This window comes from Rhipicephalus sanguineus, chromosome 2, assembly GCF_013339695.2.
Source record: "Rhipicephalus sanguineus isolate Rsan-2018 chromosome 2, BIME_Rsan_1.4, whole genome shotgun sequence".
NCBI classification, from domain to species: Eukaryota; Metazoa; Arthropoda; class Arachnida; order Ixodida; family Ixodidae; genus Rhipicephalus; species Rhipicephalus sanguineus.
This window is the reverse complement of record NC_051177.1, coordinates 219,194,754-219,221,674: the sequence shown is the minus strand read 5'-3', so window position 1 is coordinate 219,221,674 and position 26,921 is coordinate 219,194,754. Positions and strand designations below refer to the sequence as shown.

Genomic DNA, 26,921 nt, shown 5'->3' with positions numbered 1-26,921 from the left:
GATGTTTTATGCATTTTGCTTCATGCGTGTCTTTTTTTGTTATAGAAATGTAATAGGCATTCTAATGTGAATGGAATAACCACTTTGTGTGTAAAATTGTATAATTGTTTTCAGTGTGTAACAATGACTTATTACGTTACGTGTTATGTACATGTTTTATTTTAATAAAAATTTCCTTGCGAAATTTAACCAGGCCCGGAGCCCATGTCAAGTCGCTGGAAAGCGGCTTTTTGCACCGTTCCTGGCATTTCGCTTTCTCTGTAAGGACCAAATGCCAATTAAATTATGCACATGTCTGAACTATGTCTCTGAATATCTAACTTTTAAAAAGTATTTCCGCGTCAAGGCAATGGAAATTGTTCATGCTGGTAAAAGGCGATATGATGGGCCTAAGTCGTCTCGTATATGAGCTCATTGTCTGAAGTCATCAGTTAGTATTGCTAATACTCAGCGTCAATGATGTTGACCCAGAAAAGGGGCCAACAGGACGAAGCGATGCGCTAGTTGCTTCGCCCGCGTACGCAATAATTTCGTGGGCCTACAAGAGATGTCGTGCCCTTTAGTGACTTTCCTTGACACCAAACTCGGGGAACTCTCAACATCGCAGGCCGCGAGTGCTTACGCCTGCGCCGAAGAACATGGCTGAGAGTCGGCGCGTGCGCCGTCTCTGGCGTTTTGCTGGCACTGCTGATCTACGGTAAGCGGGACCTTCTTCTCTCGCGTACTTATTTTCGAATATATGCGATTCGTAGTTTGGTCGCCGCGTCTTAAGGGGCCCCTAGACCACCTCCGATAATTTTTTTAAACATTTAAAGCAAACGAACGCATCGAGTTCAGAATGCCGTCACACGCGGCAGCGCTACGAGCCCCACAAGTTCCAACGGTCCCTCCTTTTCTCCGTGCCTTTCGGCATTCTTCAGCGGTTCGCCGTGACGTCAGCATTTCGTCTGCTCCTCACCTACAACACCTGTGTGTCCGCTCGCAGCTACGCGCGCTTGTTGCTCTTCCTCCTCGCATGGCGAGGAGGAGAGACGAGCGAAGGGAAGATGGAGGGGGCCTCTTTTGTATCGCCAAACGAGTGTAACTCCGCTGTTACGGCAACGTTTCGAAACATTCTCACGGCTACGCGTTCGTTGCAGACTCGTGCACAACTGACAAACCACAACTAAATGTCGGCCTCTGGGTAGTTTAGGGACCCTTCAAACAGGCCCTGCAACACTTTTCCAACCAATCGTAGACTTCATTAAAAAATCTTATTGGCCGCATGATTAGAGTGCCGAAAAAATTTGAGAGTCCGTCAATTGCGAGCGAATTTACAGGGATTTGTCGCATGCTTGAAGCGCTTTCTCACTCCTTTGGTACAAGCGAGCGCGCTGAAAGCTATGCAAGTGGGCGGGGGCGTTTTCGGCAGCGTTTTCTGACCATGCTGAAAAAGTGTTGCAGGGACCCTTTAAGCGACAGATCTCGCTAAAAAAAGGAAATCTGAGCAGTTGCGTAAGGGGCAAGTCAGGGGGATATTGTACGAAGACGAATGGCTTGCGCAGTGCCCACATGAACACTGACGCTTTGTGTAGCGCACCTCACGACTATCTCGGTAGGTCGCGAGATCGAATCCCGGCCGCGGCGGCCTCATTTTTGATGGAGGCGAAAATACTTGAGGCCCGTGTACTCAGATTTAGGGGCGCGTTATAGAACCCCAGGTGGTCTAAGTTTCTGGAGTCCTTCATTACGGCGTCCCTCATAATCACATCGTGGTTTTGCGACGCTCTGCCCCAACCATTCTTATTATTACGAGTATTTCGGCTTCGGCACGACCTCGAATACGATAAGGCGTGAGTACATATAAAAGATGGAGTCTAAGGTGAAAAGGGTAGTTTGCCACCGACGTAGAGGTTATGAAGAGATCAACGAGGAACTATAATCTTTGACCTTGCTGTTCCTCCATCAACCCAATAAGATTATGAACATCCTCCGCTGGGCCAGTTTCGGGCTTTATTGGAGAGCATCTCGCATTTTATACGCGTGGAACTATTTTTGAAAACACAGAACATGTACCTCTTCATCCTGCATTGCTTATCTTAAGTGAAGACACGCTGGTTGATAACTCGTATGTTTTTAGCTTCCTGAGAGAAGCAGGCATTTTAGACAAACTATAAATTCATTCCCTGCGCCGCCTAAATACACAGGGACACCCCGTTGAGCTTCTCACTATTGAGAAGAAGATCGAGGTCTTTTTAACCTGTTGGTCTCCTAGGGGCCCTTGCCTAGACAAGGACTCGGCGAGGTATTCCGATATTTTAAGAGAACAACACCATGCGTTTGGTGCATGATAGCCTAAGTTGCTTATGCACCATTAAAACCAACCAAACCAAACCAAACAGCGGCCTACGGATGAAAAGAGCTTGGACAAGCGCTGCAGTAATATTTCGTCGGGATATTACCAACTAGACTGTGCACCCACCCAGGGGACTCCACCATGCGCACCCTTTGCATATGTTTAACTTGTGGGAATGCGAACTTAAAGGGCCCCTAAACGACCTCTGCAAATGCAGAGAACAAGCGCGTAATGCTCTCTTGGCCCGTGTTTTCGGCACAATTTGTGACGCCTTTAGTCGGTTCACGTGACGTCATAGGAAAATAAGCACTTGAATGGTCCAAGGGATATCAGTTGTGCATTGTCTCCTAGCCTGCTTTGCCGCGCAGTCGCACGCCCGTTCTTTCTTGTCTCACCCGACTATCATGCGCGATCAACTGGTTTCACTTCGTTGTGTGCGTTTCCGACTGCGCAAGCGACCATAACAGCGTGTAGTCGGAAAGAGCGAAATCCTGACAGGCTCAAGGCTTAGTGCTGACAGTGTCCATGTGTTTTATGAAAAGCTAAATGGCCAGCAAAACATGGCGCCTGTAGGAAGGTTAGTCAAAGCGATAGAAAACAACTCTTTTGGCCTCGGAGTGCTATATGGCCCCTTTAAAGAAAACGATAAACGCACCATCTTGTTCCTCGTATGAAACCATTCCAAGAGAGCATAGTCGTGCGCACAGGGGGGGCAGGGGGGGGCGGCCGCCCCCCCTAATCATCTAAGAGGAGGGGGGCGCAAAATCCGACCCGTATATTGACCCTTCTAGTCACCTAGGAGGGGGGGGGGGTCGCAAAATCTTCCCCATATATTGACTTAGTAGGGTGAGGGGGCGCTGCGATGAACCTTTGCCCCCCCCCCCCCCCCCTAATGGGGAACCCTGCGCACGCCTATGCAAGGGAGGACAATTCAAGAGACGTTTCCAGCTGTTCAGGTTAAGCATTTCGTCAGGCTCATGTGCGCTTTGACGAGCTAATAATATTATTTGGGGGTTTACGTGTCAAAACGACGATGTGATAGGATTATTATGTGATTTGCGCTGATGTTCTGTGTATATCTTTTATCGTCGTGTCCAGTACTTCGTGTAGGTCTACGCAAAGAAAGTTGATCTTGCCAATTATCGTTCCCTGTCCTGGTTAATGAGCCTTATATTTCTCTGTTTCATGCTTTAACTTTACTACAACATTTTTACATGTTGAGGTCCTGAATCCTTCGTTGCTGCCTGTCGTCAATAATTATGAAGAGCATAACGTCATCTAGTTTTTCTTTTTCTCGTGAAAAAGACTAAAATAAACTGCGATTGAGAAGGTTGTCAAAATAAGAGACTGAATCTCGACAATGTTCACTATGTGTACCGGAGTATTCAAACTGCGAGATTGGAAAGAATTAGAAATACAACTTAACGGCTATCTGAACCGCTCGTGGTTTACGTAAAGCAGCGTGGGCAATCAATTAGGTGACAACTGTGAGGCGCTGATCAACTGCGGCGCAATTTTCAAAGGCTTTCTTCCGTCATTGATCGCTGCCATTGGGCTGCAGGCTTTTTTAGATGCGAAGTATCTTAAGGCGGAGCTCAATCCGGTGGTGGTAGTGTGCGGCGTGACCACCCTTACTGCGCATGCGCATACCCTCTCCACACACCTCCTCTCCACTCACCCTCTCCCCTCCCCTCTCCACATTCCCTCTCCCCTCCCCCTCTCCACATTCCATCTCCACTTTTCCTCTCCCCTTCCCCTCTCCACTTTCACTCTCCCCACCCCCTTTCCACTCTTCCTCTGAAACGCGGGCTAGACATGCCGAAATTCTCTCCTGCGCAACGCCGCGATGAGCTCGAGGGCATGCGCGTCCCCTCCGCTTCTCTCTCCTCTCCCACGCTGCCCCCCTCTCGCCCGCCTGTCGACCGCGTTCCCCGCTCGCCCTGTGAGAATTAACGGCCAGGCTAGATGGAAGATACGACGCGCGTAGCGTCCCTCTTCGCGTTCCACGACGCGAGGTCGGTAGCATGCCCAACGAACGCCAACGGAACGCGATCGTGCAAGTGCTCCGGCTTCGCATCGCCTCATGGTCCCCTTTAACGGGAGATGGTGTAATTTTTTATTACTTGGCGAGCATCATAGCGGGCTGAAAATTTCTATGACGAAGAATTGTAGCGTAAGATCCTTTTGCCAAATACGAGCTGATCCTCTCTCTTTAGTGATGAAGGAAATTTTAAAGGCACAATTAATAGAACATTTCCGCTAATGCTTACAAAATATTTGCACGCCTGCGTGTTCGTTTCATTCGTACGGGGCTTTACCGACTGGGACATGTGCACGTGCTATCACGCCGCGCTGGCCGCGTCATAGTGCATGGACACCTTCTCGAGTGCTTGGGTTTGTCCGAATCGGATGCGTGCATTACGCGGATAATTGAATACGGTCTGAAGCTTGCGCAATCACCGGTGATAACGCTAGAATGAACGATAACGCAGGTATGAAAGCGGATGCGTTTCGCCAAAAGGGCAAATTTTCGACGGCTTTGTTTTATGCTATTGTGAGTGTTACTTACTCGGCCGGGCAAACGTTCGTCTAATAAGAAATTATATTATTATTTCGCACCTTGGCTGCCAGAGCCCTCGCCGTCAAAACAACGTGACATTTGATGACGCCGTTCCGTTCATGTGCCAGACGCCAACGAACCGAGAAGGAAGCCGAAGTCGTGAAGAATAGGCCTCCCAAGCTCGGCCAGGGGGCGCTGCGTCGCACGCGTTTCGCCGCCTTTCTTGCGAAAACCGGTCGCTCCTGTCCCCACACCAGCCTTTTGACTGCGCTGTCTCCGCACGTTCAGGCACCCTGCACGCGCTGTTCTCTGCTCGCCGTGCACGTGCAGCTTCACGTGTCGCTTGCTCTGAAGGTTTAGAAAGATCCCAGAGATGGAAAAAAACGTTTTAACGGTGGGAATCTTACCAGAGAGGGACGGTTGATCGACCACCTTTTCGGGACCGAGCAGGTCGTCAAGGGCGATGCTGTTTGTGCGAGCGCTACGTGCGTGCAGATGCTGAACGGGCACATTTCTTTGACATGAGTAGGGAGGTGACTGCGCGAGTTCTGTAATTATGTTACCGGTAAAACGCACATTCGTTGCGGCAGTCGTGTATACTCGGAGCTGTCAGCAACCATCCAGCACGCTTTCGCGTGCGTTTTCTATTGATAACTTTTCAATTGCTTGGATGCCAAGTTTGTCGTGTGGCTTTAAATTTATTATGAGCTCAGTGTGAAGAGCATAAATTTACATCTGCCCTGTTGAGTCACTGGCTGCATCGCAATGCGCAGTGTTCAGTTTCGTGGGAGTTTCACTTTTGCCGAGGTTTGCATCGAATGATAACAACGTCGGATCGCAAGTTTAATGTCGCCTTGGATTTTTTTAGAGCTCCCTTTGACAGCATAATGATATACGCAAACAAAAAATAAATAAATATTTCATGCCCACTTCGACGATGCATGCTTCTTGCAGAGGCGTGTTTCATTTCGAATAATATCGACGCCTGATCACGCACCGTGTTCGCTTATTCGAATGTCGCTTTGGTTGTTTCGACAGCTCGCTTGGTCAGCATCATACTATACAGGGGCGTAGCCAAGGGGGGGGGGGGGGTGGGGGGGTGGTTCAAACCCTCCCCGAAAATTTTAAATTTTGCTTGCGTATATGTACACGCACACATACAAACGCACGCACAAACATACATAAAGTATGGTTGGACCCCCCCCCCCCCGAAAAAATTTCTGGCTACGCCCCTGATACTATACAATACCCACTGGGATCGCGCATGTTTATGATTATGCCGAGATTTGTGCCCAATAATAACCGCATCTGAATTCGCGAAGCCATCGAAAATTTAATTGCCACCTTGGTTCTTTTTTCAGCTCGTTTCCAAAGCGGCATGCAAGGCTTTTTATTACGTGCCGAACGCATGACATTAATACGAGGCACGCCGTGGTGGATTAATTCGGATTAATTTCGGCCACCTGGGTTTCTTTAACGTGTACGTAAATCTAAGTACGCCGGTGTTAGTGCATTTCGCTCCCATCGAAATGCAGCTGCTGTATGCGTGAATCGAACCCATGACCACGATTTTAGCAGCGCAACACTTCAGCCTTCTAAGCAATCACGGCGTGTCGCATGCAAGGCCAATATAAACGCTCAGTGCAAACATACAGCTTAATTCTGTTTACAGGGAGCCGCGACGGGAAATGTACCGCAATCAGCTGAATTAAACACTTAGTACTCACGGTACGTTATTTAAACTGTGGTGTAATAAGCCCAAATGCTCCGCTGCTGTAACATTACAAATGGTTGACTCGGAAAGCCAGCGCGCAATCTCGAAACGTACAGCGGCTGTCTATTTGTTGTAACTTCGGTTCACAAACGCACTTCCCTTTCAAATGAGCACGATCATCGCGTTTCTCCCCGTTAATAGTTCGTAATACTGTGTACGACAAAAACTGCTTCAAGGTGACAAGACCGCGAAAGCATCGCGGCGAACTGCCATAATCCACTCTTGACGCCTCTGCTCCTCGGACTGCTTGCATTGGAAACGGTAGAACATGACAGGAAGTTTTCGGCTCTTCGACATTTTTAAACTTTTGTGACAGTTCACAATGCAGCAGGACTGCGTGCCTGCTTTCGAGTACGACGAAGGAACGGCACCCATAGCGTGAAAAATGCGAGATAAAAGCCCCGGGGAGCACGTTCTCCGCGCGCGCGATGGGAAAACCAAGCAAGAGCGACCCGTCCCAGCTACCGGAGTTTTCCCCTCTCTCCGCTGGGGCGGCGGACGGCGCTGCGCAAACTTGAGCGTTGGAGGCCTATACAACAATGCATTCCTGAGCCATCCACGTAGCTGCAGGCAACAAGGATTGCCCCTTGAGTGCGGACTCTTACACCATGCTACGGGAAACACCAGCTGCGAATGTTGTCGCCTACGTTGCCGTTGCGGTCTCGAGTGACCCCTTGTTGACATCTTCTGCGAAGAAATCCAAGACTCTTGGAGACCCTGATACAATGCAGCGTTTTAACGCGACAGCGTTAAAGAGCTCGTTTCGCAGAAATTGCCGTGTCGGTATCGGCGGCTTCTTTAGTTGTGAGCAAAAAATCAGCGTTGTCCGTGAGCGACCATTCGAGGTAGATGCAAATAAAATTAGGAGCCGGATGGCGTCCGCCTTGCGGCGCGGTTTGGGTCTCTGCCGAAAAGCGAAGGGCGGCTAGCGATTTGGAAGGCGATACGAACACGGTCCGTATTTACGCTATCGCGTTCTTCTCTTGTTGCCGATAGGGCGAGCGCTCCTTAATTTTTTGAGCAGCCATGAGCTACGCCGCTATTGCTCGCTATCATACTTCCCTCCGCAACTGCGCCCAGAGGCCGCGCCAATGGCACGCCTTTGTATCAGCCCCCGACCACAGCTCGCTGTGCTACGACTTAGTGACATTGCCAAATGCCTTGCTGTAACCGGTTACACATACCCTTCTTATGCGCAACCAAATGAATCCAACAGATATTTAGGCCAAGGAAAGCATAGGGAACATGCTGTAATGTATTCAACTGTAGTGTTGTAATTATGACGTAAATGAAAATGAATGATTGCATATGAAAAACATGGTTGATCCCCTTTTCATAGGAATCGGTATAACACGGAAGTCGAACATGTCTTCACAGGGGTAGTTTAGCGTTTATTGTGCATTGTTTCGCCACAAGGGCGAAGGAATGAATGCTATAGCAGCAAACTGTAATGTCAAGCGAAGAACGGCAAGCAGCCCGAAACTTGCAGCGCGCTCTATTTTTATTTATTTATTTATTTATTTATTTAGCAATACTGCAGACCACCGTGTGGTCCATGCAGGAGGGGCTGTACAGTGATTACAAAATTATAAAGAACATCGCAATCACAGCGAGAAAACAAAAATAAGAACAATGAGAAGAAGGAAACGCAAGAGAAACATCGATTACAATCACGACACAAAATACAAATTTTCCAGTTCGCGTACAAAGTCATTGGCATCAACAACAGTGGAGGGTAAGGCATTCCATTCAGACACAGTTCTAGGAAAAAAGCTGTATTTATGGGATTTTGTTTTCGCGAAAATTGGGGCAAGTGCCCTACTGTGGGTGTGTCTAGTTTTTCTAGTTGAGTGGGGACGTACACAATGAGGCATAGTTACTTTCGTATTTCCGGTAAGACACTTTTGAAGAAAAGTCAACCTACTGACCTTTCTGCGCGATTCTAACGAAGGGATGTTATGTTGCTTCATTAGTAAGGAAGGCGAGTCAGTCATCCTATACTTATTAAATATGAAGCGCACTGCTTTTCTTTGGACACGTTCTAGTTCTTGAACATCACTTTTGTTGTGGGGGTCCCATACAATTGAAGCATATTCTAATTTAGTTCTGACGAAGGTGTTATATGCCAGAAGCTTAACTCTAGGAGGTGCGGTTTTCAGTTTCCTTTTGAGAAACCACAACTTCTGCAGCGCAGAGCTACAAGTAGCCGATATATGTGTTGACCAGGTGAGTTTGTTATTGATAGTGACACCCAGATATCTACATTTGTCTACCTCCTCTATATCACGCTGGTTAATAGAGTAAGAGAACGTGCTAGGCATTTTCTTTCTTGTAATACGCAGAAGTACACTTTTTTCTGTGTTTAACTCCATGTCCCATCGAATGCACCAGTCCCCAATAGCCTGTAGGTTTTCTTGTAATAGTACATGATCGTTTGGAGCACGAATTTCTTTAAAAACAACGCAGTCATCCGCGAACAGTCGAATGCAAACGTCATTATTAATTACGTCTGCCAAGTCATTAATATAAATTAAAAATAACAATGGTCCCAAAACGCTTCCCTGAGGCACTCCAGAAGTCACATACAACAGTTCTGAGGAGTGATCCGAAACTTGTACGAATTGCCGCCTGTCTCGAAGGTAGGCGCCAATCCATTTAACAACATTTGACGGAACACCCAAATATTCCAGCTTCCGTAATAACTTTCCATGAGGCACTTTATCAAATGCCTTCGAAAAATCTAAGAACAAGGCATCCACCTGTCCAGTCATATCAAGGACATGCGAAAAATCGTGTACTGTTGTTACAAGCTGTGTAACTGTTGACAAGTTCTTTCTAAAACCATGTTGATAGGGTGATAATGCATTGCGTTTTTCAAGAAAATCAATAAGGTACTTTGAAATGACGTGCTCCAGCAACTTACAACATGTGCTTGTAATAGATATGGGCCGATAGTTATTCACAGACAAACGATCGCCTTTTTTGTGAATGGGAGTGATGCGCGCTAAACGCCAGTCGTCCGGAATTTCGCCTGTGGCAATTGATAAATTGAAGAAATCTGTCAGAAAACGAGATACCTGCTCTGCGTACCGATGTAAGAAAGCATTAGGGATACCATCCGGCCCTGTCGGCTTTTTTGGATTAACATTAAGGAGCATAGACACGACGCCTTCATGCGGCACTGCTAAATCGTCAGCTAAACATGAATCAGTGCTCTGAGGTGCATAACTATCGCCTCTCGAAAAAACACTGTGAAAGTAATGATTGAAATGCTCTGATATCTGTCGAGCATCAGTAGCTATCATGTCACCAATTTTTATTTTAGAAACATCCTGTCTGCTTTCCTTTAAAAACCGCCAGAACTTTTGGCTGTCGCATTCAATGAACTGAGAAAGACAATTATTGAAGTAGGCGCTTCGGGACTCTCTTAATTTCATTAATAGGTTTTGTTTCAGTTCAAGATAAATAGAGCTTGACATTTTTTTATGCTTGCGGAGCCGTTTAATTTTACGTTTTGTATGAATATCCCTAGTTATCCAAGGGTTAACACGTCGCTTCTTAAGGACTTTGGCAGGCGTAAACTTAGAAACGCAAAAATTTATCGCATCTCGGAACCTCATCCATGAAGTCTCGATGTTGTCAACTGCAAAGTCAAGATGTATGTCTAGGTAATCAATCACTGAAACGTCATCGGCGTTTTGAAAGTCCCAAACGAATGAAGAATATTTCGCTAACTTCGGCCTATTACTTGTTAGCTGCCAACAAAAATAGATTAGATCATGATCTGAAATTCCGGGCTCTACTGATGTTGAAGCACCGTTAAATATTTCTGTTATGAATAACAGGTCTAGGATTGATTTACCACGTGTGCACTGACGCACCATCTGCTCTAAATTTAAGCAAAACATCACATCCAATATAACATCAATTGTTGTGGAACATCCATATTTTAATTGATCCCAGTTAATTTCAGGAAGGTTAAAATCACCCGTCAAGATCACGTTTCTATCACGTAGACTGAGTAAATGTTCGTGAAGTTTTGACAAGTACAGATCATTAGAGTCGGGCGGGCGGTATACTGCACAAAGGTAAAATTGGATGCCACAAAAACACACGTTTAGCAGCAAACTTTCGTGGTCAGCAATTTGATCTCCGACAGCAATATCAACAGAATGTTTTGCAAGAACAGCCACGCCTCCTCCTCGAGAACCCCTATCACGCCGATACAAGCAGTACCCTGGTGGCGCAATTTCATCATCTCGTATATTGTCATGAAGCCAAGTTTCAGTGACCACGCAGACATGCGGGTCGTATAAGAGTAACAGGGATTCAAGTGCGTCCGTTTTATTCACCACACTTCTAGCATTCAGCGAAATGAGGCGCAGCTGTTGTGCTTTCAATTGCTAGCTCTGAGACAATGGGGAGTTTTTGCTTGATATTGCTTTGCGTGTCATAGTAGCATCGTCCCATGCGTACAACTGATCATCGATGCGCAACTTATCATTTACCAAGCTTATTCTTTTGCCTTCGCCTTTATCATCTTTAGCGCTGGCCCAAAGCAGCTTCCGTTTACGAAGTGTGTCCGCGCAGTAATCGTTTTGTAAGTATACGTTTGTACCACTTAGTTTTCGTGCGTTACGCTGCACTGCTTCTTTTTCCCTGTAGTCTTGAAAGTACAAAATAATGGGTCTGTTTGCTCGAGGTTTACCAAGCCTATGAATGCGACCAACAGAAGTGCAGTTCACGCCGAGCTTTTCTGCAAAGATTTCCTTGATTACTTTTTCACGCAAGATTGACTCGGACTCATTCGGAACGCTTGGTATGCCAAACACTATCAAGTTCGATCTCCTGCTTCGATTTTCTAAGTCAACTAGTTTAACATAGGCTGACTCTTGCGTCTCTTGAATTTTGGAAATAGCTGACCGTAAATCGCCACCTGCATTTGCCGCTTGATACGATGGTTCAACTTTTTCTTCTACTTTTGTCAGGCGAGCTTCGAAACTTGATATTCTATTTTCTGTTCTCTCAAGACGGCTCTTCAAGTCAGCAATGTCAGCCCTTATAGCCTGTTGACCATCCATAAGCTTCTTAAACATGTCTTCAACAGATGGCCCAGGATTTTCCTCGACATCGCCACAGAGCAACAATTTACAAGAACAAAAACACTCATACGCTATGGTAATGCACGTTTGTGGGCACGGCAGAATAATTAAAAATCTCTCATCGCTACGTACAGAGTAGGGGTAACTAACCTGCACGAAGCAAACAAATCGCATGGTTAGCGATCGTAGTCGATGCGCTTCGCCGTGCCCACTGACGAGATCCACGTAAGGCGCTTGTTTTATACTGTTGGTGGCCGTTGACGTCACGCAGCCCTGTTTAGTCCATGGAACCGGAATGCTCGTGACAGAGACGAAGTTCCCAGCACGATTGTCGGCGAAATCTTGCGGCTTCAAAGGCAAAACTTCCGGTGTTGGTGATGCTCCGCCGAGTGCAAGAAACAAAGCCTGCACGAAGCAAACAAATCGCATGGTTAGCGATCGTAGTCGATGCGCTTCGCCGTGCCCACTGACGAGATCCACGTAAGGCGCTTGTTTTATACTGTTGGTGGCCGTTGACGTCACGCAGCCCTGTTTAGTCCATGGAACCGGAATGCTCGTGACAGAGACGAAGTTCCCAGCACGATTGTCGGCGAAATCTTGCGGCTTCAAAGGCAAAACTTCCGGTGTTGGTGATGCTCCGCCGAGTGCAAGAAACAAAGCCTGCACGAAGCAAACAAATCGCATGGTTAGCGATCGTAGTCGATGCGCTTCGCCGTGCCCACTAAAGCAGAAAGGACGCACGAAAAGAGCATACACAGGACGAGCGCGAGCAGGTGCCAGAAATGTTACTTCTTTGCGTGTGAGCAGCGCGCTCCTTTCGGAAACGCGGCCGCTGCAGCGAGCGAGGTGACCTTCGTCAACGAAAACTTGCGGTGGAAGGACAAGACGTACAAATCGCCCACATCACGAGATCAGCGCGCGCGCGCACGGAAGACACCCCCTGTAAAAGGGCGCTCGCATCGCGACGCGCTGGACGACGACCTTTAAAGCGCGCCCTGCGCGCTCGTCGCGCCATCTAGCTAGTGATAACAAGAACACGCTGAAGCCACCAAGCTCTGAGTACCGCGAACGGTAAATGGTTCATATAAATAGCTTGCCGTTACTACGCTGAGCAACGTGCGCTCTGTGGCCGAGTGGTTTCGCGCTGCGGAGCGAGGGGTCGTAGGTTCGACTTCCGGCAACTGAACTTTTTCTCGTAGTGTTTTTTTTTGCCATCTGTTAGTGTATATTTTACAACGTCATATCCGTGACGGAAATACGTCAGTGGAGCCGTGGTGGACCCCGACATTAAACACTTTCGCGTTAAAAAACTCTGTTGCCTTCAGCGGAGAACGTGCCTACAACATGGATTACGCGTCCGATGCTCTACCAATTGAGCAACGAGTGAGGACGTTGCTCCGTCCACTTTTATTGCGATAGCAATTATATGGACACTCTCGGCTGGTTTTGCCGTCACCGTCGCCGTCAGGGCCCGTATATGTATATGTATGTATATATTGCCACAGGCACTCCTTTCTTTCTGTGTTTTGTGTTACCGCCCCCCTACGGTTGTTACTACTGCCTTGCGCAAGCCGCGCCAGAATTTCTGGGAACGTTCCACATTATTTTAGGATAATCTGTTAAGATTGAGCGTGGAAACGCGAACAGCTGGGTCTGTTCTGGAACTAATGCGGCCGTCATCCCTATTGAAAATCGTGGGTTGGTGGATGCTGGAATTCTTGGTGGACAAGGTGGAAACAATAGTGGATGTGGTGGAAACTGTGGTGGTGATAATGGCTGATGATGGCGAGAGTGGAAAAAATGGTGGCAGATGGTGGTGGTGGTGGCGAGCTTCTTTTGGTGTTAAGTGGAAAATGCTGGCTGACGGTGGGGAGAGTGTAAAAATGGTGGCAGATGGTGGTGGTGGTGGCGAGCTTCTTTTGGTGTTAAGAGGAAAATGCTGGCTGATGGTGGCGAGAGTGGAAAAATGGTGGCAGATGGTGGTGGTGCTGGCGAGCTTTTTTTGGTGTTAAGTGGAAAATGCTGGCTGATGGTGGCGAGCAAAACGTGTTTCGGTGGATGGCTTGGTGAACAAGCTGGATGACGGTGGCATGATGGAAGTGCACGTGACATTATGTGAAATCACTGTCACTTCTAATGTTTTGCTGTTCAATGTGTAGAAAAATATGTTTACAGTTAAAAGAAGCCAACGCCGATCATTAAGCTTTTCAGCACGCTTTTTTTTTATTCATGCGGCGTAACCGCCTCAAGATTTGTGGAGCACAGCAGCCGTGAATGTTTACATTTTACGCACGTACTTATCAGGTTTTTATCCGCGATGTGCTGCTCCATTGTGATGTTTACAAGCCTAGAAGTGTCGGTGTGAACAGCGACAGTATCTGTGTTACATCGGCGCGCAGTTGCCGAGAAGTAAATGAGCCCTTCCAGCGGGTAGACCAGAAAACATCCGCCGCTTGATACCCTCACGCTAGAAACGCAACTCTGGCAATTCTTGCACACTCACTTACCTCAGCGGCACTTTAAGGTAACAGTGAAAATGCGTGCGAAGCTAAAATGCACAAACTTTTACCTTCGGCCTGCGTCGAGATAAGCCCGACCAAGTATCAGTTCCACCATCATATTCTACCACCATGATTGCCACCAAAGGTTAGGCATAGCTTACCGACCGAGTCCGTCTACGTGTTATCGGCACTTCTGGGTTTCAGGATACACGATTCCGATGAGTACGAATGACTTTACAGCACAGCTGTGGCATCGGCTAACCTATATGAAGCGTTTTTTCTTGTTTACGGTGTCCGCACAAGAAGCGATCAGCATAGATGCGACGCGCTTCCAGCAAACGCCTCCGCTCACCAACCGCCGCCGGTCGCACTCGCCGGCGCTTCTCTGACACGTATGCGAGAACATAGACTTGTCAATTCGAACGCCTTACTGAACCAATATGATGGCATATTTTTCCCGCACACTGCACTTGCGTTTGGCCGAGCTGTTCTGCAGTTGTAGCTAATGATACAGCGTCAGATCAGCGCGCTGGCACGGCTGCGCTGTAGGTTGCGCGAAAAAAGCATCACAATACTCAATCAACTGTACGCGCGTATTTATCGAATGAGATTTGAGTCGACATAAAGCCTCTGCACATGTCGCCTTTTGGAAAAAGCGAGAAACGGCAATTAAACTTAGCTGTAACATTCGGTTCACTATATCCGCTCCTCGGTCCACTTGACACTTTTTTTGGAGTTACGTTGTGAATTCTACAAGAAAGTTAGCGCTGTTGCCATTATCGACGTGCCATTCGTTACCGGCAGCAGTTTGTTCGCGTTTATTAACTATGGAAATTTTAGTACGATGTAAAGATCGCGTCTGTGTCCAGTATGAGACATACAAAGCTGAAACCAAACGGTGTATTCATATGTTGACTAGTCATTTTGCAGAACTCGAAGCAACTGTCAGCGTGGCGTAGTGGTAAAGTACTCGGCTCGAGATCCGAAGGTCGCGTGTTCGACTCCCGGTGGTGGCAGTTTTTTTTGCATACGGCTTTTCTTTTTTTGTACTAATGCTTTCTACATCGCCTTCTATACAATTATTTATGTGTAACAGCTAATCACGATGGTCCCGACGCTGTAGAGGCGTTTTACGCTCGGCACTGACTACGGTGACGGGGCCCGTCAGCGCAGTACCGTCGTAAAAGTGACGGGGCCCGTCACCGTAGTGCGAATTGTAATAGTGACGGGGCCCGTCATGATAGCGAAGTACTTATAGTGACGGGCCCCGTCGTCGTAAAGCGGTGACTACGGTGACGGGGCCCGTCAGCGCAGTACCGCCGTAAAAGTGACGGGGCCCCTTTACCGTAGATTTTTGGTCGTTTTAGACGCCCACGTCGTGTGATGTTCATGGCGTAGTTGGTTGGCGCGCTCTCCATAGTGTTATGGCTGCAGGTCGTCAGTTCGATTGCTCCCGCTTTTCCTTCCTTTTTTTTTTCAGGTTATGCGTCAACATCAACGTTACTGCTCTGACGGAGTCGTAACTTTTTCCTTCATGTCTGCGGCGGTTAGACAGCCCTAGCGTTCGGATGATGCGTTGTTCCTAGGCTTGTGCGAATATTCGAGCAGTTCGAATATTCGAACGAACATTACAGTATTCGAATCCGCTTCGAAACGAATTTAAATTCTAGGAAATTTCGAAGTATTCGAAATGAACGAATAGACATATATATAAAACCGCATGTAACTCCCTGTAAAGGTGGTTTCACTGCAGTAGAGGTGTGCTTTACCGTGAACACACCTTTTCAGTAGAAATCCGCACTGCCGCGAAGCCCCACTTCAATGTTAAATGAACATGCAGTAAAACCTTGTTAATTCAGAGTCACTTGGACTGTGACAAATTTAATTAAGCGGGTTTTCGAATTAACCAAACATACAAAAGGCGAGATGCAAGGAACATTGTATTACTGGAAGTAATCAGAGGTGGTCGTTTGCTGTGCCTGCTAGTTTGCGGCTACAAGGGTTTTTTCCAGCAATACTTGGTCCGAATTTTGCCGCTAAACCGGGGAAACGGCGGGCTTCGCTGAGGCCAATGCAAGAAAAAAAAAGAAAGAGGAAAAAAAAACGGTCTCGTGGTCAACTGAAATGCGCGCCTGCGAAAAAGACGTGCTTCGCTGCAACACAGTGGTGACACACGGGCAGCATGCCACCTGCTCCTCGCAGCGTCAGTGCGTCATGATGCGGCCACTCGCCCATTCTTTCTGGTAAAATAAAGAATGTAATAATGACCAGTGTGACGGAATTCGCGATGTGTTCTGGGTGGAAAAGAGGATCATTGAAGCTTTCGAACTGAGTTTTCGAAGTAGGCGTTGCGGGCAAGTACTCCGCCAGCAGTGCAAGTGCGCAAATTGCCGGAGCAACCGCCAATCGGAGGTTCACACACATCGTGAATTCCGTCAGACCGCCCTTTATTAATTTCTCTATTTTGCCTGAAAGAATGGTTAAATCATGACGCACTGACGTTGAGAGAAGCATTCGTCATGCTGCCCGCGTGTCACCGCTGTGTTGCAGTGAAGCACGTTTTCTTTTCCGCAGGCGTACATTACAGTTGGCACGAGACCGCCTTTCGTTTTGTTTTTTTCTTGCGCTGGCAGCAGCGAGGCTGGGATGCTTCACTTGTCACTCATTAGTATCGCTACATTGCATTGCCTTGTAGCTCCTAAGGGCCATCGTTTCTGAGGATTTGCGGCTAAATCGGGATCGGGAATTGGCACATGGCACCCAAAGTTTTTGAATTAACCGGGGTGGTACTCACTGCCGCTTCAAATTATCCACTCAGATTTACATTGAAAAATACAGGGCCATAGAAATCCTTCTAATTATGCGGGATTTCGAAATAAAATTTCGAATTAATGAGGTTTTACTGTATTACCCTCACATCGATTCATCATTCTTTAAGTTTAAAAGCTTATTGTTATACCGGTTTATATGTTCTAATTATAGTAAATTTTAATTCACATATTTTACAGGTTATCACTTGCATTTCACCGAAAGTCAAATCCTGCTACTACTCAAAGTTGCTTCGAATTCGCTTCGGACCTAAAATTTACTATTCGCACTTGTTCCTATGCGACCTCGGTTCTAATCGCGCTGAATAAGAAAATGTTTCCATTTTTTTTTTCTTTTTTCAGGATTGTTTCACAATACCGTCCCGAGCTTCCGGCTAGTCAACAATAGTTACTCATTCGTGGTGACACGGCTCAGCGTGGGAGAGCGGAGCCCGTTAATCAGCATGTCGCTGCGCCGCTGACGGTCATGCGATGCCATGATGGGCACAGCGAGGACAGCCAGTCAAATCAGCAATGTTCCCTCCGAGATCTCTTTCGACCATGGAAAGCAATTCTAGAAAAAATCCAAGAAGACTTCAGGCGCAGGTAGCTGTTTTGGTCGGCGGTGCACGTCAGTACGAAAACATTTCGGGGGGGGGGGGGGGAGCAGCGACGCAGTGACATTGGCGGCATGCTGATATGCAGCGTCAGCGGCACAGCGACATGCTGATTAACGGGCTCCGCTCTCCCACGCTAAGTCCGTGCTACCACGAAGGAGTAACTGGTGTTGACTAGCTGGAAGCTCGGGACGGTATTGTGAAACAATGTTGAAAAAAGGAAAAAAAAGACGCAAAAAATTTTCTTATTCAGCGCGATTAGAACCGAGGTCACATAGGAACAACGCATCATCCGAACGCTAGGGCTGTCTAACCGCCGCAGACATGAAGGAAAAAGTTACGACTCCGTCAGAGCAGTAACGTTTATGTTGACGCATAACCTGAAAAAAAAAGGAAGGAAAAGCGGGAGCAATCGAACTGACGACCTGCAGCCATAACACTGTGGAGAGCGCGCCAACCAACTATACGGTCCCTACCAACTACGCCGTGAACATCACACGACGTGGACGTCTAAAACGACCAAAAATCTACGGTAAAGGGGCCCCGTCACTTTTACGGCGGTACTGCGCTGACGGGCCCCGTCACCGTAGTCACCGCTTTACGACGACGGGGCCCGTCACTATAAGTACTTCGCTATTATAACGGGCCCCGTCACTATTACAATTCGCACTACGGTGACGGGCCCCGTCACTTTTACGACGGTACTGCGCTGACGGGCCCCGTCACCGTAGTCAGTGCCTTTACGCTCCGCTATTCCCAGCATCCATCATACGCCAGCATCCATGGATGGATGGATGGATGCTATGAGCGTCCCCTTTATAACGGGGCGGTGACAAGTGTGCCACCAGGCTCGAAAAAAAAAAAAAAAGAAAACCTTTACTCTCTTTTTCTTTTTTTTTAGCGTTGGCCTAGTGTCTTTACTTCAATTAAAACTATTTTACTCCAGAAGACAAAAAAAAACCTTAAGTTTTCAGCTTCGTTCTGTGCCCTTTACGGCAGAATGTCCTTATTTTTTTTCCCCATTATTTATTTTTGTCCTTTCTCTCTAGTTTTCTGCCACCAATACTCTAACCGTCTCTTACTTATTTCAATCGCGGGTGTGTTCAGCTTTCCATTGTCTCTAAAACCCAAGGCGTCATGTAGGCTCGTGCCCAAACGTACACCTGGGTGGATGTCTCCACATTCAATCAGAACATGCTCCGCCGTTTCCTTATCTTCCCCGCAGCACGTGCATTGTTCTTCTTCTTTACTGAATCTCGCTTTATAACTACCCGTTCTAAGGCAACCCGATCTCGCTTCAAACAGTAAAGCGCTTCCCATTGAATTGTCGTAAAATGCCTCCCTCCTTATTTCATTTTTGCCCTTCCGGTAGTTACTCAAAGCCGGTTTTTTCTCCATAGCTGTCATCCAGTAAATCCTCTCCGCCTCTCTGACTTTTCGCTTAACGCTCTTTGTTGACATACTGCTTACACTACCAGCCGTATATTTACTAGTGAGCCTCCTAGTTCTTTTTCTCCACTGTGTGTCCACGCTCTTCCTATACAAGTAACGGAACACCTTCTCTGCCCATCTACTCTCCTTCATATTCCTTAGCCTTTCTTCGAACCTTATTTTGCTCTGAGCCTCCCTCGCCTCAAAACCTGCCCATCCCATATCGCCCTTTACAGCCTCATTTGTCGTCTTCCCGTGAGCACCCAACGCGAGGCGTCCCACAGTCCTTTGATTTATATCCATTCCCGATTGCACCTCTGCTCTCATGCACACCACTGAGTTCCCAAAAGTAAGCCCCGGAACCATTACACCCTTCCACAGACCTCGAAGCACCTCGTACCTATTGTATCCCCACAATGCTCTGTGCTTCATTATTGCAGCATTCCTCTTTCCTTTTGCTGCTGAGGCTTTTTCCTGTACCTCCATGTACCTGTCACCCTCATTTATCCATACTCCGAGGTACTTGTATTCGCTCACTCTCGGTATTTCTTGGCCCTGTATTGACACCGCCTGATCACAAGGGTCATTGAATACCATCAATCCACATTTTGTTACACTAAATCCTAGTCCTAGAGCTTCCCCTTCCCTTCCGCATATATCCGCCAGCTGCTGTATATCCTCTCGACTGTCAGCAAATAAGACAATATCGTCAGCATAAAATAATCCTGGAAGCTTCTGCTCAATCATCACGCCGCCCTGTTTGTGTGACAGATTAAAACCAAAGTTGCTACCTTCTAGCGCTTTTTCCATATTCACCATGTACAGCATGAATAACAGCGGGGACAAAGGACATCCCTGTCTCAGCCCCTTGCTAATCTCAACGTTCTCTTTGCTACTCATTCCTTCCCATTCTATGCAAACTGTATTTTCTCGGTATATCTCCCTCAAAAGCTGTATACAGTCGTCGCCTATGCCAATTCCTTTCAATATATCCCACAAAATTTCCTGATGAACGTTGTCGTACGCCCCAGTGATGTCTAGAAAAGCCATGTACAAGGGCCTATTTTCTATTTTAGATATTTCTATACACTGAGTGAGAACAAACAGGTTATCGTCTAACCGCCTGTCGACTCGAAATCCATTCTGGAGTTGTCCCAAAATATCGTTGTGTTCTGCCCACTTTTCTATTTTCATTTTTACTGCTTGCATCGCCAACCTGTATAGTACCGATGTAATGGTTAGTGGTCTATACGAGCGAATGTTATCCTTTTCTCCCTTGCCTTTATAGATTAAGTTCATTCTACCTTTTCGCCAACTATCTGGTATTTGCCTGTCCTTTAAGCATTTTTGTACAGCTTTCAGCAGTGCTTCTTTAGTGCTATTTCCTAGTTCGTTAATGAGGCTAACGGGAATACCATCTAAACCCGCGGCAGTGCGCTTTGGAATGTTTCCTTCAGCCTTTTTCCAATTGAAATTCTCCAGCACTAGCTCTTCCTCGGTTGCTCTCTCCGCCACACTTTTACTCACCGGGGAAATCCCCTGGACGCTCTTTTTAAACGAATCGGCTGTTACCTTTCGAATGTAACCTAGCGCTTCGTACCCTTCCAATTGATTTCCTCCTTCATCGAGAATATGTTGTTGCGTTGTGACAGACTTCCTACCTAGCGCCTTTATGTGGCTCCAAAATATCCTAGGTGCGGCCTCCTTTTTTTCGTGAATCTCTGTCACCCAGCGTTCACTTTCGACTTTAATTTTTGCCTCGACCAATTTCTGCACAATGTATTTTTTCTCTAGATATATTTCCCATATTTCGTTGACTTCGTCCAGCGGTCGCTTGTCCTTTTTTGCCCTTCTATGATTCCGTGATGCTTCACGCCGCTTCTCGATCGCTTCCCGGATTTCCTTGTTCCACCAACTTTTTGGCTTCCTCTTTCCTTTCCAGCAAATAGTTTTCTTCTCTCTCCCTATCTCTTTCGTCATTAGATCTAATAGCTCACTGTACTCCCAGTCCTTGCCTGGTATTTTGCCTACTTCTTCCTCGACTCTTGTGGCTATATTTATTATTTGTTTGTCATTTAAATACGAGGTGCCAGACTTTGATTCTATGCTCTCATTTCCAGTTTTATATCCCATTTGTAATGTTATTCGTTTATGATCACTACCCAAGCTTTTAATCCCTTCCTCGTCTATTCTCATTTCTCTCAGTTTGTGATAAATTCCTTCAGACATGAGACAATAATCAATACTTGACTGTTTGTTTCCGACTTCCCACGTGATCTGGCCGTCACATTTAGGCCCCGTGTTAACTATCTCCAGACTATGTTGCTCGCAGAGATCTAGTAATAACTTCCCATTGGTGTCTGAATATCCGTCAAGGTCGTGTATGTGGGCATTCATGTCCCCTAGAAGGATGATTTCGGCCCCATTACCAAATTCCTTAATATCCTCACTCATGCAATCCACTATCCCCTGATTCTTTTCTCTGCAGTTATTTCCGGTCCACAAGTAGGCAACCCCTAGCCACGTTTTCTTTCCACCTACTGTGCCCAAAACCCAGAGGTGCTCTGAACACGTCTGTTTCACTCTAACCCATTTGGCGCCGCGGTGAATTAGCATTCCTACACCCCCACCTTTCCTTTCTGATATGATCCTGTTGCACCCTTCCCAAACATAATTTTCAATATGTGGTGGCTCTTCCAAGTCTCTAAGGTGTGTTTCTGTAACCGCATAAACGCCTATCTGTTCTTTGTTTAACTGCTCCTCAATCTCTAACCATTTTGCCTTTTTTCTGCCACCCTGCATGTTTATGTAACTAATTGCAACACGCGCCTTATCCCTTTTTCTTTTACCTTTTTTCTGGTTTTTCCCAATACTACCTGTCAAAGAGTCCTGGTTGTTTTCCCTGTTACTAGCTACCCCGGACTCTGAAGGGCCCGCGTGCCCCCCAAAAAAGCTACTGCGCGTCCTGCCAGCCGCCAGCCCACCTCATGACCAAGCCTCTTATCGAAGTGAATTCTGTCTCTTTGGAAACCGCCCCACCTGTGCACCTCCCTGTTTATATCCACTACCTCGAAACCCTTCTCTCGACTAATTCGCCATACCTCTTTGTTTGCGTCGACAACCGCTCTTTGCAAGTTGATATTGCGCACTGGTACTTCCGGTATTGTGCATACTACAATTTGCACCTGGGGGGACACGGTGCGAATGTTATCGACCCCTTTCACCAAGGTCGTCGCTAATCCTGACGATTTTTCATTCAACACGTCATTTAGCCCTGCCGCAATTACCACGAGGTTACGTCTGTGAGCTTTAGCTGCGAGTTCTTCACTCGCTTGCCTCATGACTGTCCCCAGCCTATGTCCTGGGAATGTCCCTATCGAGACTCTCTTATCTCCTTTCACCCTTTCTTTGATTGCCTCTGCGCATCGGGCTAAATTTGAGTCACCGGCAATAATGACCCGCTCAGACATTCCTTCTGTATCTTGCATCTGGCTGCTGTCTGGGTGACTAGCGTGAGTCACGGCTGCGGCTTTGTTCCCTCCCTCCCTCAAAACTACTTCTCGGAAGGTGGGCCCTGTGACCACCGCACCTGCATTTGCCACGCCTGCTGTTCCCTTCGCCCCTCCCGCACGGGGGGTCATCGCCCTAATCCTTCCACCGTCACCTGCGTCTTCTTTGTTCCCTTTGAATACCTTCGATAGGCCCTCCTCGGCTGACCGGAGCCTTTCTCCCATGGCCTTCGTCTTTTCTCTCTCTGTCGCCAATGCATTCTCCAGCTCTGCGATTTTCGCCATGAGCCCACTCTGGACAGCCATCATGTTCTCCATTTTCTCCTCGAATTCGCATTGTCTGCACTTGGCGTCAGCTTCTGCCTTCTCGTCCGCACAAACTTCCATCTTCCAACCTACCCCGCACCCTGAACATTTTACGGTCTTTTTGACCATCGCTAGATCTGTTCACTGATACCCACGTATTATAAAACTGTCACAAATAATCACGGCGTACTAAATACACTACCCTAAGTCAAAAGGAACCACAAAATCAATGAACACGCTACACTTCAAGGCACTGTGCGTGCACGTGCTCAGTCCGCTCAGTCTAAGCGCGGACCTCAGCCACGTGGTGGCAGAAAAAAAAAAACCACAGTAGAAAGTAATACACAAAAAATATACAAAGTAATAAAAAAATACAAACTAATAAACCCAATCAGGCTTTACGCTAACGCCTTATAGAAAGCTACAGACAGAGGCAAGCTCAAATCATGCAAATACACTTATCTGTCGCTGTCGTTCCGGAGCTCTCGAAAAACACGTCCATCCTGCCTGACCAGCCAGAGGAAACGCCAGCATACACCATGTGCCACCATCTTCCAGCACCATAATCCACCATAATGGTGGATGGTGGAATCCACCATCCCACATGGTGGATAAATTTTCAATATGGATATTCGAGCTGGAATATATGCCGCACGTATAAATGCGCCTTACCGTAGAGCAGTTTTATCGACAGCCGACTCCCTGTTCGCAGCTATCAGTGTACGGTGTATGTTGCGGTAGTTTGACTTTTCGTTTCGCGGCCACAAGTTCGGCCAAATAAAAAAATTGGCCGCGTATCATGGCGTATCTGCGTGCTTCGCTGCAAAATGTCGCGGAAAAGACGATAGTGTTGTGCCGGCCGTACTAAATCAGTCCTCCTCGTCTATGTTGAACCGCCGTATCTGGCTCATAGCGTCGCATTTTCAGCGCAGCCTAAGAAACATTAGGGTATTTAGAATTACTTATATATGTATCTTCTACTAAAGAAACACACCACCTAATACTTATGTATTGAGTGATCACAAGTATGAACGGCCGTACCAGTTCAAGATGGCTGGGCATTCAGAAAGTGGTTAAACTGTGGCCGGCTGGTTCAATCGGGTGACAGACAGACAAACAGAAAGAGAGACAGACAGACCAAAATTTCTGCGTTTAAGCTCCCCAAGACTATGGTCTTTAAAAGCTTCCGCTTGAACACGCCGACTGCTGCCATCGTCGACGTCACGACCCCGTGACATCTGGTGGAGGTGCTGTTCGTTCATGTTCCGGAAGCCCCCGTCAAGCCGTGAACCCAGCGCAATTCGTGGCGAAGACACCGACACCATTGGACAGTCGAGCCAGCTGCAGACTGGAAGGACTGCCCTCCCAATACGAACTCCTACCGGACAAGCCAAAAGTCACGGCGACGAAGACAACAGGCACGATGACGGCCGCGGTGTCTCCTGCAGCGATCGTGCTGCAGCCACCCAGAGAGCCGCCGACCTTCCATGGATCACCAAGTGAAGATCCCGAAACCTGGCTCGAAACGTTCGGAAGGTTCTCAACATTCAGCAATTGGGACAGTTTTTTACTACGGTATAGTAACTATGAAATAAAGCGAAATTAGTGAATGGAATTACTGTCGACGACTAAACAAGCTTCCCTTCGCTGGAACACTAACCGAGAACGTTCGAATTAGGCATCTGTTGGGTCCATTTGGTTGTCTTACAAAGAAACGAGTCCCTCGAACAATTCGCCTTTTTTGCCAAGATTGTGCTGTCTTCGACCTTGTGTCCCACTAGATAAGACTCTCTCCTATCAAGCATTACCGCCGCATTGGGTGCTGAATGCCCCTGCCCTAAATGTATTGGACACGATGAAGTCAGCATAGCGGCTTGCTGGGGCATTATGCTTTCGGTGGGGGTTGAAACTACCGCATCTTTTGAGGACATCCTTGAGGGTGACGAACACATACTACTTGACCGGCAAATATGCTTGACTAGAGGGAGAGCAATGTTTCATTTTGAAACAGCGAAGGTTTTGTGAAAAAGTTCAGCAAGGACCACAAACACCCGAAAAAAGGCATGACAATAGCTCACGTCGAAGAACTCTTGGATGAATGGAATATATTTCTTGTTTGGAATGCCGGCACTTGTACCTCCATGGTGCAGTCTGCCAACCCAACATCCAACGTGAATCGAAGTCATTCGCAGTGTAAGAACGACAGCTAGAATGTCTCGTGCCACAATGCGCAGGCTGCTTTTATTGCGATGGCAATTATATGGGTACTCTCGGCGGTCTTTTGCCATCGCCGTCGGTGTCACCGCTGCCTCAAGTTCCGCATAAAGTCCACATCGGTAATATCGCTCTGCGCGTCGTATGCTGTACCCGCGACTAAAAAGCGCGCGAGCGCTTCGGACGAACGCGGCTGAAGCAGAGATGAAACGAGTGGGCCATCTCTGTCGCACGAAGGGCATGCGATAAGATCGGCCCGCGTGCGAGGCCTGCTGGAGCAGAGAGGAAATGCCCCGCACGTCTTTCGTCGAGCGAAATAGCACGAAGGGTCGCCGGTGAGGAAGGAGGGCTGTGTCGCTCGAGCAGCAACTGCGAACTTTGACCATAACGGTGCGGTCGCGCTAGCTATCTCAACAGACACTAGGGAGTTTTAGCTTGTACGTATACTTCTTTACGTTACCGTGTTACCGGATACCGGATGGACTCTGCGCATGCGTGGACTTTTACGGAACGTAACTACTCGCCTGTTAGGCTTTACGTTTACGGCCCTATCTCGCAAATCCACCTTCGTTCTTGGCTACTCGCGATATCCGCTTTGCGGAGACTCCAGCCGCCGAGTCAGAATAAGCCGAAGTGCGAGCGACACTTACGATCGCCTTGTTTCAGCCGGATTACCGAGGCTAGAGCGACCTAGAATACCGAAGCTGTAAACGTGAGAGGCCTAAGGCCTCTGACAGGCTGGAGATGTGGCGCCAACTAGCGGGGCCAGGGTGAACCAGGCAAGCACAAAATTGTTATTGCAGAAACATCGGGCATTCTACTTCCAATGTAAGTGCTTGCAGCGGCATAATTACGAATGAGTTGCCTTTTTAATCATTTTTCCCCTCAAGAACACAAACAAACGTACTTAATAAGAACTTGTTGTTGGGCGAGTTGGTGAGTACTTAACATCGTGGTTTAGCGCTAAAAAAAGACAGACACATGTGAGAGACAGGACAGGCGCTACTAACAACTGGTTTATTGCAAGGGTTGCAATGGAATAAATAGCAGACTAGTGCGCAGACGTGACGAGTGCTGAACAAGACGTCACCACTTATCAGGCTACAGGCATGTGGCATCAAAAAGCCTAATCTCGTTTCTATACAAGCAGATAGACGTATTGCTAACACAGCTAGTACGTCTTGCATAGGGGAGCGCGGATTTGGTTAGAAAGAAAGACAACACGACAGAAAGGACGCTCACTTGCAACTGAGTTTACTCTAAAAAAACTTCTCACCAAGAAAGCTTATGCGCAAGCGCATTCACAACGGCCACTGTCATACACAAAAAATTCCCGAATCACTGACACATGCGGTAGCAATCTAAGAACACTTAAAAGGTGCTACATATGATCAGCTGCTGTGAAGAAAGTTCATTTCCTTCTTCGTCAAATGCAAGATTAAGATTGCTGCAGACGCGTGCATCAGTGCATCTTCGTTGCATTTGACGATGAAGGAAATGAACTTCCTTCACAGCAGCTGATCATGTGTAGCACCTTTTAAGTGTTCTTAGATTGTTACCGCAAGTGTCAGTGATTCGGGAATTTTTTGTGTATGACAGTGGCTGTTGTGAATGCGCTTGCGCATAAGCTTTCTTGGTGAGAAGTTTTTTTAGAATAAACTCAGTTGCAAGTGAGCGTCCTTTCTGTCGTGTTGTCTTTCTTTCTAACCAGATCCGCGCTCCCCTATGCAAGACATGTTTAACCAACTAACCCAACAACTGACCA

The 26,921-nt window shown here is 47.3% G+C and overlaps 1 protein-coding gene across 1 annotated transcript in view; it reads left to right on the top strand.

Annotated features, from left to right (window-relative positions):
* Nucleotides 1-633: 633 nt before the first annotated feature.
* LOC119382239 (galactosylgalactosylxylosylprotein 3-beta-glucuronosyltransferase 2) overlaps nucleotides 634-26,921 on the top strand; it is a 93,994-nt gene continuing 67,706 nt past the window's right edge. The window contains exon 1 of the mRNA XM_037649951.2: nucleotides 634-697. The gene's annotated coding sequence lies outside the window, so the exon portion shown is untranslated. The remainder of the gene's footprint in view (nucleotides 698-26,921) is intronic.